This window comes from Aquarana catesbeiana, linkage group LG10 (genome assembly GCF_042186555.1).
Source record: "Aquarana catesbeiana isolate 2022-GZ linkage group LG10, ASM4218655v1, whole genome shotgun sequence".
Taxonomy (NCBI): Eukaryota; Metazoa; Chordata; class Amphibia; order Anura; family Ranidae; genus Aquarana; species Aquarana catesbeiana.
This window is the reverse complement of record NC_133333.1, coordinates 59,157,320-59,171,414: the sequence shown is the minus strand read 5'-3', so window position 1 is coordinate 59,171,414 and position 14,095 is coordinate 59,157,320.

Sequence of the window (14,095 nt, the reverse complement as noted above, 5' to 3'; positions counted from 1 at the left end):
TTGCTTCTAGGCTTAGAGCACGATGTTACAAATCTCTGGATATAGAGACATGATCTCTACGGGAGATAGGAGTGATCTTTTGGTAAATGCCCGATGAGGGAAAAATAAAGGGGAATTGCAACTTTTGTCACCACTAATTCACAGGAATTCAATCAGATCAAAGGCATCATTAATACTTACCAGTATTACTTGCAGATAGAGAACTTAATGACGTCATGAAAACAGGTGGCCATTTTCCCAGTTGTCGGGCTACTACTCTGGGGGGTATACTTTCCCCTAGTCTGTTTCATTCAAGCACCAACATTGGGAACATTTTATAAATAAGTGCAGCGCTGATATAGTCTTAGAATAAACCAAGACTGAATATTTGTGCAAGGTGTACACTATATGTGAACCCCTTATATGGTAAAAAAAAAAAACTCGTGATGAAATAAACGTGATTGCATACAAATTAAATATACACAATATACAAGGCTAATTGATGAGAACAAATCTTAAAAGGGACATGGCACTCAATGTAATACTTATGCCGCGTACACACGATCGGATTTTCCGATGGGAAATGTTCGATGTGAGCTTGTTGGTGGAAAGTCCGACTGTGTGTATGCTCCATTGAACATTTGCTTTTGGAATTTCCGCACACAAATGTTTGAAAGCAGTTTCTCATATTTTCCGACAACAAAACTTTGTCGGAAAGTCTAACCGTGTGTACACAAGTCCTCGCATAAAAGTCCACGCATGCTCAGAATCAAGTACGAGACGGAAGTGCTCAGTCTTGTAAAACTAGCGTTCGTAATGGTGATATAACTGAGGGCTGGGCCACCCGGTGACCCCGCCCCCCCTGACACACAGGGGACTTCCCTATGGTTTTCCCCGTGGTGTCAGAGGGGGCGGGGTCACCTGTTATGTAACTGGATGACCCCTCTCCCTTTGACATCACGGGGAAAGCCATATGGAAGTCCCTGTGAAGTTCCCGAATGTCAGAAGGGGCGGGGTCACCGGGTGGCCCCACCCTCAGTTATATAAGAACTGTGAGAAGAACAGAAGGGTCACACAGCGGGAACCTCCCATGGATGCAGATTGTCCGGAGAACGAAGCGGGGAAGAAGACGCCGGAGGAAGATGCGGACAAGAAGACCGAAGGATAAAGCAGAGGATCGGAGGAAGAAGCGGGGGAAGAACAAGATGGAGGAAGAAAACCGAATGAAGACCAGAAGAAGATGGAAGAAGAAGCGGGGAAAGAAGAAGACATTAATAAAGGATTTTTAAAAAACCGTATCTTGTCTTTTTTAACATTTTTTACACTTTTTTTGTGAAATGATAGGGGTACATTTGTACCCCATTATCATTTCACAAGGGGGGGCGGGATCTGGGGGTCCCCTTATTAAAGGGGGCTTCCAGATTCCGATAAGCTCCCTGCCCGCAAAACCCCACAACCACCGGGCAAGGGTTGTGGGGATGAGGCCCTTGTCCCCATCAACATGGGGACATCCTCCCTATGTTGAGGGCATGTGGCCTGGTACGGTTCAGGAGGAGGGGCGCTCTCTTGCCCCCCCTCTTTTCCTGCGGCCTGCTAGGTTGCGTGCTCGGATAAGGGTCTTAGATGGATTTTTAGGGGATCCCCACACCATTTTTTTTTTTACAATTTTGGCGCAGGGTTCCCCTCAAAATTCATACCAGACCTAAAGGGTCTGGTATGGATTTTGAGGGCAACATCCATGCCTTTTTTTAAATATTTCGGCGCGGGGTTCCCCTTAATATCCATACCAGACCTGAAGGGCCTGGTATGGAATTTGGGGGGACCCCCCCATGCATTTTCTTTTTAAATTTTGGTTTGGGGTTCCCCAAGCCGTTTTTTTCAATGACTTTTATGAGTATTGCAGAGACCCCACAATTCATTATAGCTGACAGCGCTACCGCTAGTACTTTTAAATTACTTTTTTTTCCTTTAGAAATGTAATTTTGCTCTCAGACTGTAAATACAGGAAATATGCGCCACTTTACAGGCATACTATAGACACCCCCCAGTTACGAAATTTAAAGGAATATTTCACTTTAAGCATTATTAAAATCACTGCTCCCGAAAAAACGTCCGTTTTTAAAAGTTTTTTTTGCATTGATACATGCCCCCTGGGGCAGGACCCAGGTCCCCAAACACTTCTTATGACAATAACTTGCATATTAACCCTTAAAATTAGCACTTTTGATTTTTCACGTTTGTGTCCCATAGACTTTAACAGTGTTCGCCTTTCGAACAAATTTTTTGCCTGTTCGCATGTTCTGCTGCGAACCGAACGGGGGGTATTTGGCCCATCCCTATTGCTTTGCTGCTGATATTCACGCAACGTTCTGACAAACGGATTTTTTAGTATTTCCCGTGATCTCATAAATAATCTTTGTTTTTTTCTTTTCTTTTATCAAGATCTCCAGAAAAATCTTTTTTTTTTAGTTTTTATAGTGATCTCCTTTTTTTTATTTTTATTTCTCCAGATCTCCAGACACCATTATTATCTTGTATTTTTTTTACCTCAAATAGGTTGGTTGGTGTTGGCGTCCCTTATTAACCGCTTGCCGACCAGCGCACGCCGATGTATGTCGGCAGAATGGCACTGGCAGGCAGGGCGCACAGGTACTGTATGTCCCCTTTAAGAAGCAGTGACGCGAGCGCGTGCGCACTGCCGGAGGCGCACCCACCGCGGTCTCCGTGACCGCGGGTCCCGCGGACTCGATGTCCGCCGGGTGCCCGCAATCGTGTCATGGAGAGGAAGAATGGGGAGATGCTTATGTAAACAAAGCATTCCCCGTTCTGCTTAGTGACAGGACAGTGGCCTACTGCTCTCTGTGATCGAGAGCAGTCATCACTGTCCTGTGTGTTCAAGCCCAGCCCCCCACATAATTAGAATCACTCCCTAGGACACATTTAACCCCTTCACTACTTCCTAGTGGTTAACCCCTTCACTGCCAGTGTCATTTACACAGTAATCAATGCATTTTTATTCGCACTGATCATTGTATAAATGACAATGGTCCCAAAAATGTGTCAAAAATGTCCGATGTGTCTGCCATAATGTTGCAGAACTGATAAAAATCGCAGATCGCTGCCATTAGTAATAAAAAAAAATTAAAAATAAAAATGCCATAAAACTATCCATTTTGTAGGCGCTATAAATTTTGCATAAACCAATCAATATACGCTTATTGCAATTTTTTTTAACCAAAAATATGTAGAAGAATACATAAACTGAGGAAAAAAAATGTTTTTTTATATATATTTGGGGGATATTTATTGTAGCAAAAAATACTGCGTTTTTTTCAAAATTGTCACTTTTTTTTTGTATATAGCGCAAAAAATAAAAACCGCAGAAGCGATCAAATACCACCAAAAGAAAGCTCTATTTGTGGGAAAAAAAGGGCGTCAATTTTGTTTGGGTACAGCTTCGCATGACCGCGCTATTGTCAGTTAAATCGATGCAGTGCCGAATTGCAAAAAACGCTCTGGTCTTTGGGTAGCCAAATGGTCCGGGGCAGAAGTGGTTAATCTGACATTGTATTTTTGAAATGTACCTGCCTACTCACAAACAAACTGTCCTTTTTTAAGTAAAACACACAGCCAAGTATTTGTCAAAACAAAAATTTAAAATGTATTAGGGGTCCTAAAAAAATAAAGAGGAAGGCAACGCTGGTGAAACAGTTGGAATTGGTAAAGCCTTTGTACCCCAGGGCAGACATCAATTATTTGACAGGTCAAATTGGTAACCTGAGGAGTCCATGTATTAGGGAGCACAACACGGTCCAGGACTCAGAGAGATCGGGAGCAGTAGCAGATGACATATATGTCTTGAGGCTTACAACAGCCTGCGTCTTTTGCCAGACCACACCAAACCCAGGCCATCACTCTCAACACTTCCTTCCATGCTTCCTTCCAGGCTGCTGTGGCAGGTTGGGTGGCTGTGGTGGTGGTGGTGTTGCTGGAGGTGGTGGTGGTGTTGCTGGAGGTGGTGGAGGAGTATGGTCCAACTCACACACATAGCTTTTATTTGCGAGTTGGCCCCTCATCCCTTGTTTAGGGCCTCAAGTATTACCTCCTCACAGATGAAACGTTGGCCCTCCTCCATTCCTTCCAGTTTACTGGCCATCACACAGCCAAAGGACTCCAGGGGTTGTCGTGAGGACCGCAGTAGCCTGCCGAATCAAAGTAGTCGCTGACTACTCCAGGTTCCTCACCTTACTTGTCCTTTTTGTTGGAAGGTGGAGGGGAGGAACCTGGGAGTCTGTCAGGCTGCTTTCCACGGCCACCTCCTAGCTGAGACTTTCCACAGCCACCTCCTGGCTGAGACTTCCCACAGCCACCTGCTGGCTGAGACTTCCCACAGCCATCTGCTGGCTGAGACTTCCCGCAGCCTCCTCCTGGCTGAGACTTCCCGCAGCCTCCTCCTGGCTGAGACTTTCCTGTGTATGAAAATGGGACAGTTTTAGTTTTTTGGTCATCAATCACACACAATTTTGAGCTCACGACTGTTGCAAATTGAATGTTAACAAATAGAAAAGACTATCCTTCTGACCCCAGCATTTTTCATTCTTGTCCCAATCATTTTTGGCTACTACTGATTATTGATATGTAAACCACTTTGTTAAATCAGAAATTAGTGGTCAATAACATCTAGTTAACCTCATTCACTTTTGACAAGAAATATATTCAACAATGCTACACCTGGCTCAAGCTGGGATCCTCCACATCTTCTTCCTGGGTGGAAGGCCCAGGTTTGACTTTTGAAGCCTCATCTGATGTGGAAGGAAGTGTAGATAGCGATGGCCTGGGTTCCGTCTGGTCTGACAAAAAAACACAGTCTGTCGTAGTACCACAACCTGGGTACATAAACGTCATCTGCTGCTGCTCCTGATCTCATGGAATCCTGTACCTTTTTGCGCTCCCTATTATATGTGCTCCTCAGGCCACCAATTTTGGTCTTCAAATAGTTGATGTCTGCTGTGGGATACACAGGCTTCACCAATTCCAACAGTTGCTCCAGTACTGCCTTCCTCTTTAGCTTGTTGGAGTATTCTCTGTTTTTGACTTGCCAGAGACATGGCAGCTCCCTGTGTCTATAAAGTTTGGCAGGAAGTCTAGGTCAGTAAATGTATCCATTTTCTCTGCAAGACACAACACAAGACAAACCCTAATGCCAGGCTAAACTCTCCTAATCTTGTCCCAATATAGGACTCAATCTATAAGCAGTAGTATAGGCCACTAACCACTGATGCCCCAAGTTAAAATTGTACCTTTATTTGCACAATCGGCGCTTACGCTACTCTGTCCAGATCGTACGTACGATGCACGCGTGTTGTGCTTTATATACACTGTGCATGAATGAACCTCTGCCCCTGACCTTCTTTCTAGTGTATCCCCTGCCCCTTCTCTTTCCGCGCAGTGGGAGAGCACATGGAGACAGAGCAGGTGTATGCAGAGAGCAGCAACGAGGAGGACAAGGAAAGCCCGGAGCAAGAAAGGTCTCAATTCAGGACGAGATATAAGGTCTCAAATATGTCCTTTGTAGAGATGGTGGACATCTTAAAGAGGGCCAACTATGATGGGAAGCATGAACCTTACCCAAACCCAAATGTGAGCAAGGCCAAGATCATGTCTAAAGTTGTAAGAAGTCTGCACAGGAATTTTGGGGTACGACAATCCATGGAGCAATTGAGGAAATGCTGTTTAGACCTGAAATTGAGGGAGCATGATCAGTACAGAAGGATAAGAAAGTGCTTAAAAAAAGTAAGTATTTGTCGTGTGTTCATATTATTATTATTACTTTTGTGCTGGTACATGTGCTTTTCTTTACTGTTGTACAGTTCAAAAATAAAGTTTGAGGTTCGTGGGCACAGAAAAGGTTCGTATTAAACATCGTTCGTTCGAACACTAATACTAAGTTTTTGGCAAATGCAGGTTAACTACACTTGTTCATACCTGTTTCTATGAAAAGGAGTTTGGTACATTGTTGTCTAGATGTATTTGTAATATAATGAAATGCAAACTTAATTCAGTGTAAGGAGAGGACACTCAGCAGCTGTTTACACATCTGTAAGCAGGAGCAATAGTGTGGGACACCAGAACACCCTTTTTATGGTGTCCCACGCAGGTGCTCCAGTGGTTACTAGGGGTCTCTCCATGTGTGAAACTTTAAGAAAACAGGTAAGTATTCCAGCTTTGGAAAGGGAAAAATATCATGTCTTCAGCTTGGAACTCTGCCAAAACAGACAATTGGACCTTACTTCCAAGCAATGTTTCATATTACTATTTTTTTGCCCCAAATATCTGTGTGCTAAGTATACCTTTTTTATATTTACATAGGGGAGAAAAGAATCGGGACATCCGAGGACCACAGGAACCCCACATCTCCTGAAGGGGAAATCCCCACATGAAGATATGGATTCCAAGGTACATGAAGTGGGTGAAATAGTGACCACAACAGGTCAGTGTCTGAGACCCCAGCTTCAGGTAATAGATGTATGCCTGCATATTTATAGTACATGGTGTGAATTTTTTTTTTTAGATGATGTGGATGTTGTGGAAGAAGAAACTCACTTCAACAGTGCAAGTGCACAGATCCTGATTAGCGAAATAATGGTGTGCAATCGTGAATTAGAGAAGGTCAAGGAAAGCATCAATGATGTTGAAAAAATACTCACCAACATCATTGATGTTTTAGCCAAAATATAACCAAAAAAAAACAGTCAATGTTGTTGTTATTTTTTATGTTTTTATCAAAATTTTTAAGTAATTTGAAAGCCAAATTTGAAGATGCACACAGTGTGTCAACATGTGCTATCAGCCATCATGGGATATCAACGTAGGCGTTTTGTGGGTGCAACCCCTTCCTCTCATCTACTTTAGTTGCAAGGAAGGGCTTGCACCCACAAAACGCGTACACTGATATCCCATGATGGCAGATAGCACATGTTGACACAATGTGTGTCTTTTCCCTACATCTATCAAAATAGATGTAGGGAAAAGACACACATTTTAGGCATGGGATCATGATGGAAATCCACATTTTTGGGTCCCAATTTGTGTGCATCTTTGAAATTTGGCTTTTACAGGAGTGACATCACCCCATCTGATGAAGGCAAAATCAACACAGTTTTGACCTACTGTCTCATATTATAAAAGTTGAACTTTGTAAGTTCCTGAGTTGTGGATGTTCTGGTTTTAAACATGCCTGTTTAGCCACAAAAAGGTATATACTGTCAAACATACATGTTATACACCAAGATGTTGGTTTGTTAAAAAACCCTTTTATAATGCACATGTGAATGTGCTTGGAGTAAAATGTTTTATACTCAACAATGTGTGGCTTCTTCTTTCAATGATCAACACCAGTTTTTGGAGTAAGTTGGTGTAGTTACAGTGACAATGGGGGTTATTTACTAAAGGCAAATCCACTTTGCACTTTCAAAAGGATTTTGAAAAGGATGATTATTTTTATCATTAATGCATTACATACATTAACAACAAAAACATTGTGTGTGTGTAGCAGACCCATAGCACAACATAATAGTTAGCTGAAGAAGAGATTGTCACCTCATGTATCAAATAAGTTACGTTTGCACTACTGAAGAAAATGACCAAAAATAAAAGGCCATTGGAGAACCTAGGAGACAGCTAAAAGAAACACAAGCAGTAAATTAAATGAAATATGAGTTAATTTTTTTAACAATTTATTTAAAACAGGTTAGACATTCTCTGGTATATCAATGGCCCCCCTACCCGCAAAGTACTCTAGATATCTTCACAGGCGCTTTGGTGGGGGCAAGCCAGGACGGTCAGCTTCAAGTGCCGTCAGATTTGTATCCGGTATGCCGGCCTCAGTCACAACTGAGGCCACATAGTTGGCTGCATTTTTGCGTAAATAGTTGTGTAAAACACAGCATGAAAGAATTATGTGATTTAGTTTATATTCCGCCATATTAATAGCAGTGAGGAATAGGCGGATCCCGCTGGCCATTATGCCAAAGGCATTCTCCACCACTCTTCTGGCTCTGGCCACCCGGTAATTAAAAACCCACTGGTCCGGGGTGAGGGTCCCCATCGGGAATGGCCGCATAAGATGGTCCCCCAGCGCAAATGCTTCATCCCCAACGAAGATGAATGGAAGTCCCGCCACATTGTCTTCTGGAGGTGGCAAGCCCAAGCTGCCATTCTGGAGCCGTCTGTAAAACTCTGTATGGGAGATGACTCCACCATCCGACAACTGGCCATTTTTCCCCACGTCCACATGCAAAAACTCGTAAGTCGCCGACACCACCGCCAATAACACGATACTACTATACCCCTTATAATTATAATAGTATGACCCCAAGTTGGGGGGGATGTGGACGTGTTTCCCATCTATTGCCCCACCGCAGTTGCAGAAGTCCCACTGCTGGGCAAACTGGGAAGCCACAGTCTGCCATTCCTGTGTGTTTGAAGGAATCTGTAGCGTCAAACAAGAAAAAAAATTAGTACTTTTGCACATAACATTGCAAGCAGATTACACACAAACATTCTTGGCCAACATAAGTATAACATTTATTTTAATGAGTATTTAAAGACAAAAGTATAAAGGTCCACTCATCAGATTCCCCCCCCCCCCCCGATGGCCCAATGTAAACAATTTATGGTGGGGGGGGAGATGTTTTGGACAGGTAACCCTCTCCACTTCATTGAGAGCTGCATGCATAAATAATGTGTATTACTTTGGCCAGCCCCCTGTTCTTACACTATTGGAAGCCCACTGGACAGGCAAGAAGTGTCATAATACAATAATATGAATACACACTGTCCAAATTGAAGCACATTTTTACATTCTGCAATTACCTATCAAGATAATAGGAGAACAAAACTTGAAACAGTACCATTTGAAAGTATTCAGGCAGGCACTTGCACTACATGCTTTAGTGAATTAATCTATAAATATGACCACTAAAGAGGTAGGTATAGTGTGTATGGGTTTGGCAAAGTCAGCAGATAGAGTATTGGTATTGGTTGACTTAGTGGTTGGGGGGGAGGGAGGGTTCCAAATGAGTTTTGGCCCACAAAAGAAAAACATCTTGTACTCTGCCTGAATTAAAGGACAACAATAACATTTGGACACATTTTAGGGGTGTTTAGGGTAAGCACTACAATGGAGCTGACAAAATACATTGTTAAGTGACTAGGCTAGGTGTGTATGGGCCCAGGATAGCATGCTGAGAAGGTAAATGAAGGCAAATATGCATGAAGGACAAAAAAGGAGCAGTAAAAGCTTCCAGCATGCATGAGGACAAATAGGACATTCACAGCATATTACAATTATGGTAATTATGGAATGATTAAATAAATACAATACATTAGCAAACATTAAATACATAGAATGTGATGTTAAAGGATAAAACTTACCTTAATATAGTCTTTCTGCAGGACCTAAATTATGACAGAACAGGTCTCTGGAATAATGATTCCCAGAGCCTGGGGGGGAGATTCCAGTCGTAAACTTAATATCCTGGAGACTTCTCCCCGTCACCAAGTACCGCACGGTGGCGACGAGCCTTTGCTCGGGAGTGATGGCTTGCCGCATGCAGGTGTCCTGCTTCATAATATAAGGGGACAGTAAAGCCAACAGATGGTGAAAAACGGGGTCTGTCATCCGGAGATAATTCCTGAAATCATCAGGATTATTCTCCTGGATCTCCCGCAGCAAAGGCATGTGAGAGAATTGGTCACGCTGGAGCAACCAATTCTTCATCCATGGACTCCTCCTGACGCTGTTCATGGACTGGACTTGGGCCAAAGCAAGAACTCCAACACCAAGCCCAAGCACAGCACGAACTCTAGGATGAGTACGTACCCGCAACATGGCTTGAAAACGGTCGGCTGGTCAGAAATGAACTGACAAAACACACTGAAAATCAGAAGGGACCTGAGAAGAACGAGCTGAAAATCAGAAACGAGTGGATAAGAATGCACTGAAAAACAGAAGCGAACTATTAAATGGAATGCACTGAAAGACAGGAACGAACTGACAACACGCACTGAAGAACAGATACGAACCCACAAGCACAAACTGAAAAGCAGAAATGAACTGAAAGGCACAAGGCTAAAAAGCGCAAATCGGCTCTCACCAAACTTCTACTAACACGAGATAAACACGAGATTAGCAGAAGGAGTCCAAAGGGGGGCGCACTGGCTATTGAACTTCCTTTTTATAGTCTCGTTGTACGTGTTGTACGTCACCACGTTCTTGACGTTCGTAATTTTGGTCAACATTTGTGTGACCATGTGTATGCAAGATAAGTTTGAGCCAACATCCTTGGGAAAAAAATTCCCTGGTTTTGTTGTCAGAAAATTCGATCGTGTGTACGCGGCATTAGAGTGACATATCACTAATCTATACACAGTCAAGTGAATAACACAAAACAAATGAACATGACAATGAAGCAAGAATCCAAAAGTAATTCAGAGTCCAAAAATGTATGTGTAAAACATCATTTTGACTTCAAATATGGGGTTGTGCAGAAAAGTTGCCGATAGAAGAGCCACCACCAATATGTAAAAGGCTTACCCAAAAGATTGAACTGGGGGGGCGTGTCCTGAACATGGAGCTGTGGGGACGTGTCTGGTCCGTGCTCCGCTCCCGCCGCCACTTACCCAGCAGCATACCCACGATCCCGGGCCCTGACACGGCCCAGAACATGTCACAAAGGCGGCGGAATACAGCCCACAACTCCGGGACAGAGAACGTTCAACGGGGGCAGCTGGATTCATACTTTTCCGGGACCCGCGGCAAGGCCCCGGAAAAATCCAAGATGGCGCCGGTCAGTAAGACGGGGAAACAGCATGCGCCGGCACAGAAACAAACCACGTCACCCGCGCTATCCCCACAGCCATCACCCGGATCGGTGAGTGACTCTGTACCCCCGACATCCCCGGGATCCACTGTGTCCAGAGCAGGGGGATCGGACATTGCTGACCTTATAGAGGAAGGGGAAATTAAAAAGCACATCTGGTCCCTCCCCACTAGAGAGGATTTGGAAAGATTCACAGCCAGGGTGGAAAAGGCGTTTACAGAGGGTATAGCACAACTCAAGGAGGACACCACACACCTGGGCAACAGAGTGGAAGCTATAGAGCAAAGGCTGGATGAGGCTCTTCCCACTATGTCAGCATTACAGCTTAGGTGTGCAGCCCAAGATCAAAAGCTGGACTTATTACTGTCACAACTTGACGATTTTGAAAATCGCAGCAGAAGGGTAAACATCCGTATCCAAGGTATGCCAGAAGCAACAGCCCCCAGGGACATTATCCCTTTCCTGCAAGGCATATTCAGGGAAATCCTGGACCTACCAGACACAGAACCCATTGAGATTGACCACGCCCACCGAGCCCTGCGACCACCATCCCAAGATGCTGACAACCCACGAGATATAATATGCAAGTTGCATAAATATACTCTCAAAGAACGAATAATGCAAAAAATGCGCAACAGACCTTATTTTGATTTCGATGGCGCCCACCTATGTTTCTTCCAGGACATCTCCAGACGCACGCTAATGCAACGTCGAGCCCTAAAACCTGTCTTGCTGGCTCTCCAAGAAGCGGGCCTCACGTACCGCTGGGGCTTTCCCTTCTACTTACAAGCCTTTAAAGATGGACGTTCAGCCACCCTGCGCACCAGAGATGACCTCCCTCACTTTCTCTCTGCCCTGGGACTTGGTAAAGTTGACTTTCCAGACTGGCGAGGGGACCATGCGATGGTGAACTTTCCAAATATTGAACTCCCCCAGCCCTGGACGCAGATGCCTCAACGCCGAGGCCGCAGACGCAGTCGCCACCAGCAAGAGTCAGATGCTTCCCCTGGCCCCTCTACACTAAGAGACTGATGGTAACGCCAATATCCCGAATTGAGTCCTTACTCCCCTGTTTCGGAGGCACCCTTTATTATTAGATCATCTACAGATCTGGAACTTCCTTTATAATTTGATTGTTGCTGTGCCTGGTCTGACTTGGTTCCGATAATGAACTTTGACTACATAAAGCTGGACAAGGCTCTCACCCACATCCTGGAGAGACACGGTTGGAGGCTGTTTCCAGACCTCCTTAGCTGCTAGTTTTGCCCTCCCCGGGACTTCCCCAATTATACAATCCCCCCCTAACCCCTATCATGCCATTTACACCCCCCGATCAACGGGTCACAAAGCAGCATTTATGAGGTGGGAGCGGGGCGGACCCTCTCTCCCTTCTCCCCTTCATGTCGGCCCACGTTCCCCCAGTAGGCTGCCCACGTTCGGGTATTAATCCCATTTGGGATACCAGACCTGGACAAAATGGGTCCCCTGAGGAAGGGGGGCACATTGGGCCCAGTCTGTGCCTATACAGAACCATTATTAGGTTCTCTTTATATTTAAATGTTGCATATGGTTATGCTGATGTTAATGCTTGTTTTAATTTTGTTTTTTCACTTTCCTCCTCTATTCTCTCTTCCCCCCTGGCCTCCTGCTTGCTCTCCTCTTCCCTAACAGGATCTACCCAATTGCTGTCACCCGCTCCGGATTCCGCCCCCGGGACCGCAGCCGACCTACAACACCATTCTTCAATGACAACGGTTAAGGTAATCTCCTATAATGTCCGTGGTCTTTGCTCACCCTGTAAGCGGAGCAAGCTGTGGTGGGAACTGAAAAAACTCAGGGCGCAGATAGTTTTCCTACAGGAAACGCACTTCACACACCATTCCATACCCAAACTACCGACACATATCTATAGTCAGTGGTACCATAGTACCTCCCCGGTCAACAAGTCCAGAGGCACTTCCATAGCTATCCACAAAAACTGCCCCTTCCAATATTCAGAAGCCAAGATTGACCCCCTGGGATGATACGTCTTCCTGAAAGGGACCATTGCGGGTGCAAAATACACCCTCGCCAATATCTACTCCCCCAATTCGAATCAATTGACCTTCCTTGATTCAATCATAGAGCAACTAGAGGAGTTCAGAGAGGGGTCCCTAGTTTTAGGTGGTGACTTTAATGTGAGCCCGGACCCATCCCTGGATACTTCACACAGCAGGCCCTCCCACTCACACGCATTCCTTAGGCACTTTCGAAAATCCCTCCAGACGGTGGGCCTAGTTGACTGCTGGAGGGCCTTACACCCCACAGAGAGGGACTACAGTTACTATTCAGTGGTACACAATGTCTACACACATATAGATTTGATCTATTTCGACCGCCCGACTTTGGAGCTCCTTCAAAGCTCTTCCATAGGAAACATAACCATTTCAGACCATGACCCGGTTCAGGCCTCTTTTATCATTCCAACATGCTCCCGGAAAACGTGGAACTGGCGCCTTAACGAATACTTATTAGATGACCCTGTAGTGGAAGCCCAGGTCTCAGACACGATAAAAAATTACTTTCGAGAGAACACAGTAGGAGATTTGAGTGAGGGTACAATATGGGAATGTCACAAGGCCGTTGTACGAGGCGAGCTTATTGCACAGGGTTCGAGATTAAAGAGAGAACGGCAAGCTGACTATAATAGAGTTCTTAATGCACTTCAGCAGGCGGAACTTAAACACAAAGCGGGAGGTACCTCAGAAGCCCTACGAGAACTAACGGAACTCAGAGACATATTCTCACGGCTGTTAGAACGACAGGTGCGTAAACAACTGCGACACCTATCCCACCGATACTACGAGCATGGTAACAAGTGCGGACGCATGCTTGCAAGAGCGCTTCGTGCAAAACGGGCCCAAATGCAAATACACAAACTTCTCTCCTCTACAGGTGATATGACATTCCACTCCTCCAAGATAGCAGAGGGGTTCCGTGACTACTACGCCGAACTCTATAATTTAGATGCAAACACAACCCAAGAAGCTAAAGAAAACAGACTGACCAAAATTCAAGACTACTTATCCACTAACGGACTGCCCTCCCTGACTGAAGACCAACTATCTGACTTAGAATCCCCTATCACTACCACTGAACTTGAGTCCACCATCAAATCTTTACCCAACGGGAAAAGCCCAGGCCCTGATGGGTTTACTATAGCATATTATGATAAATTCTCCCCGTTTCTTACG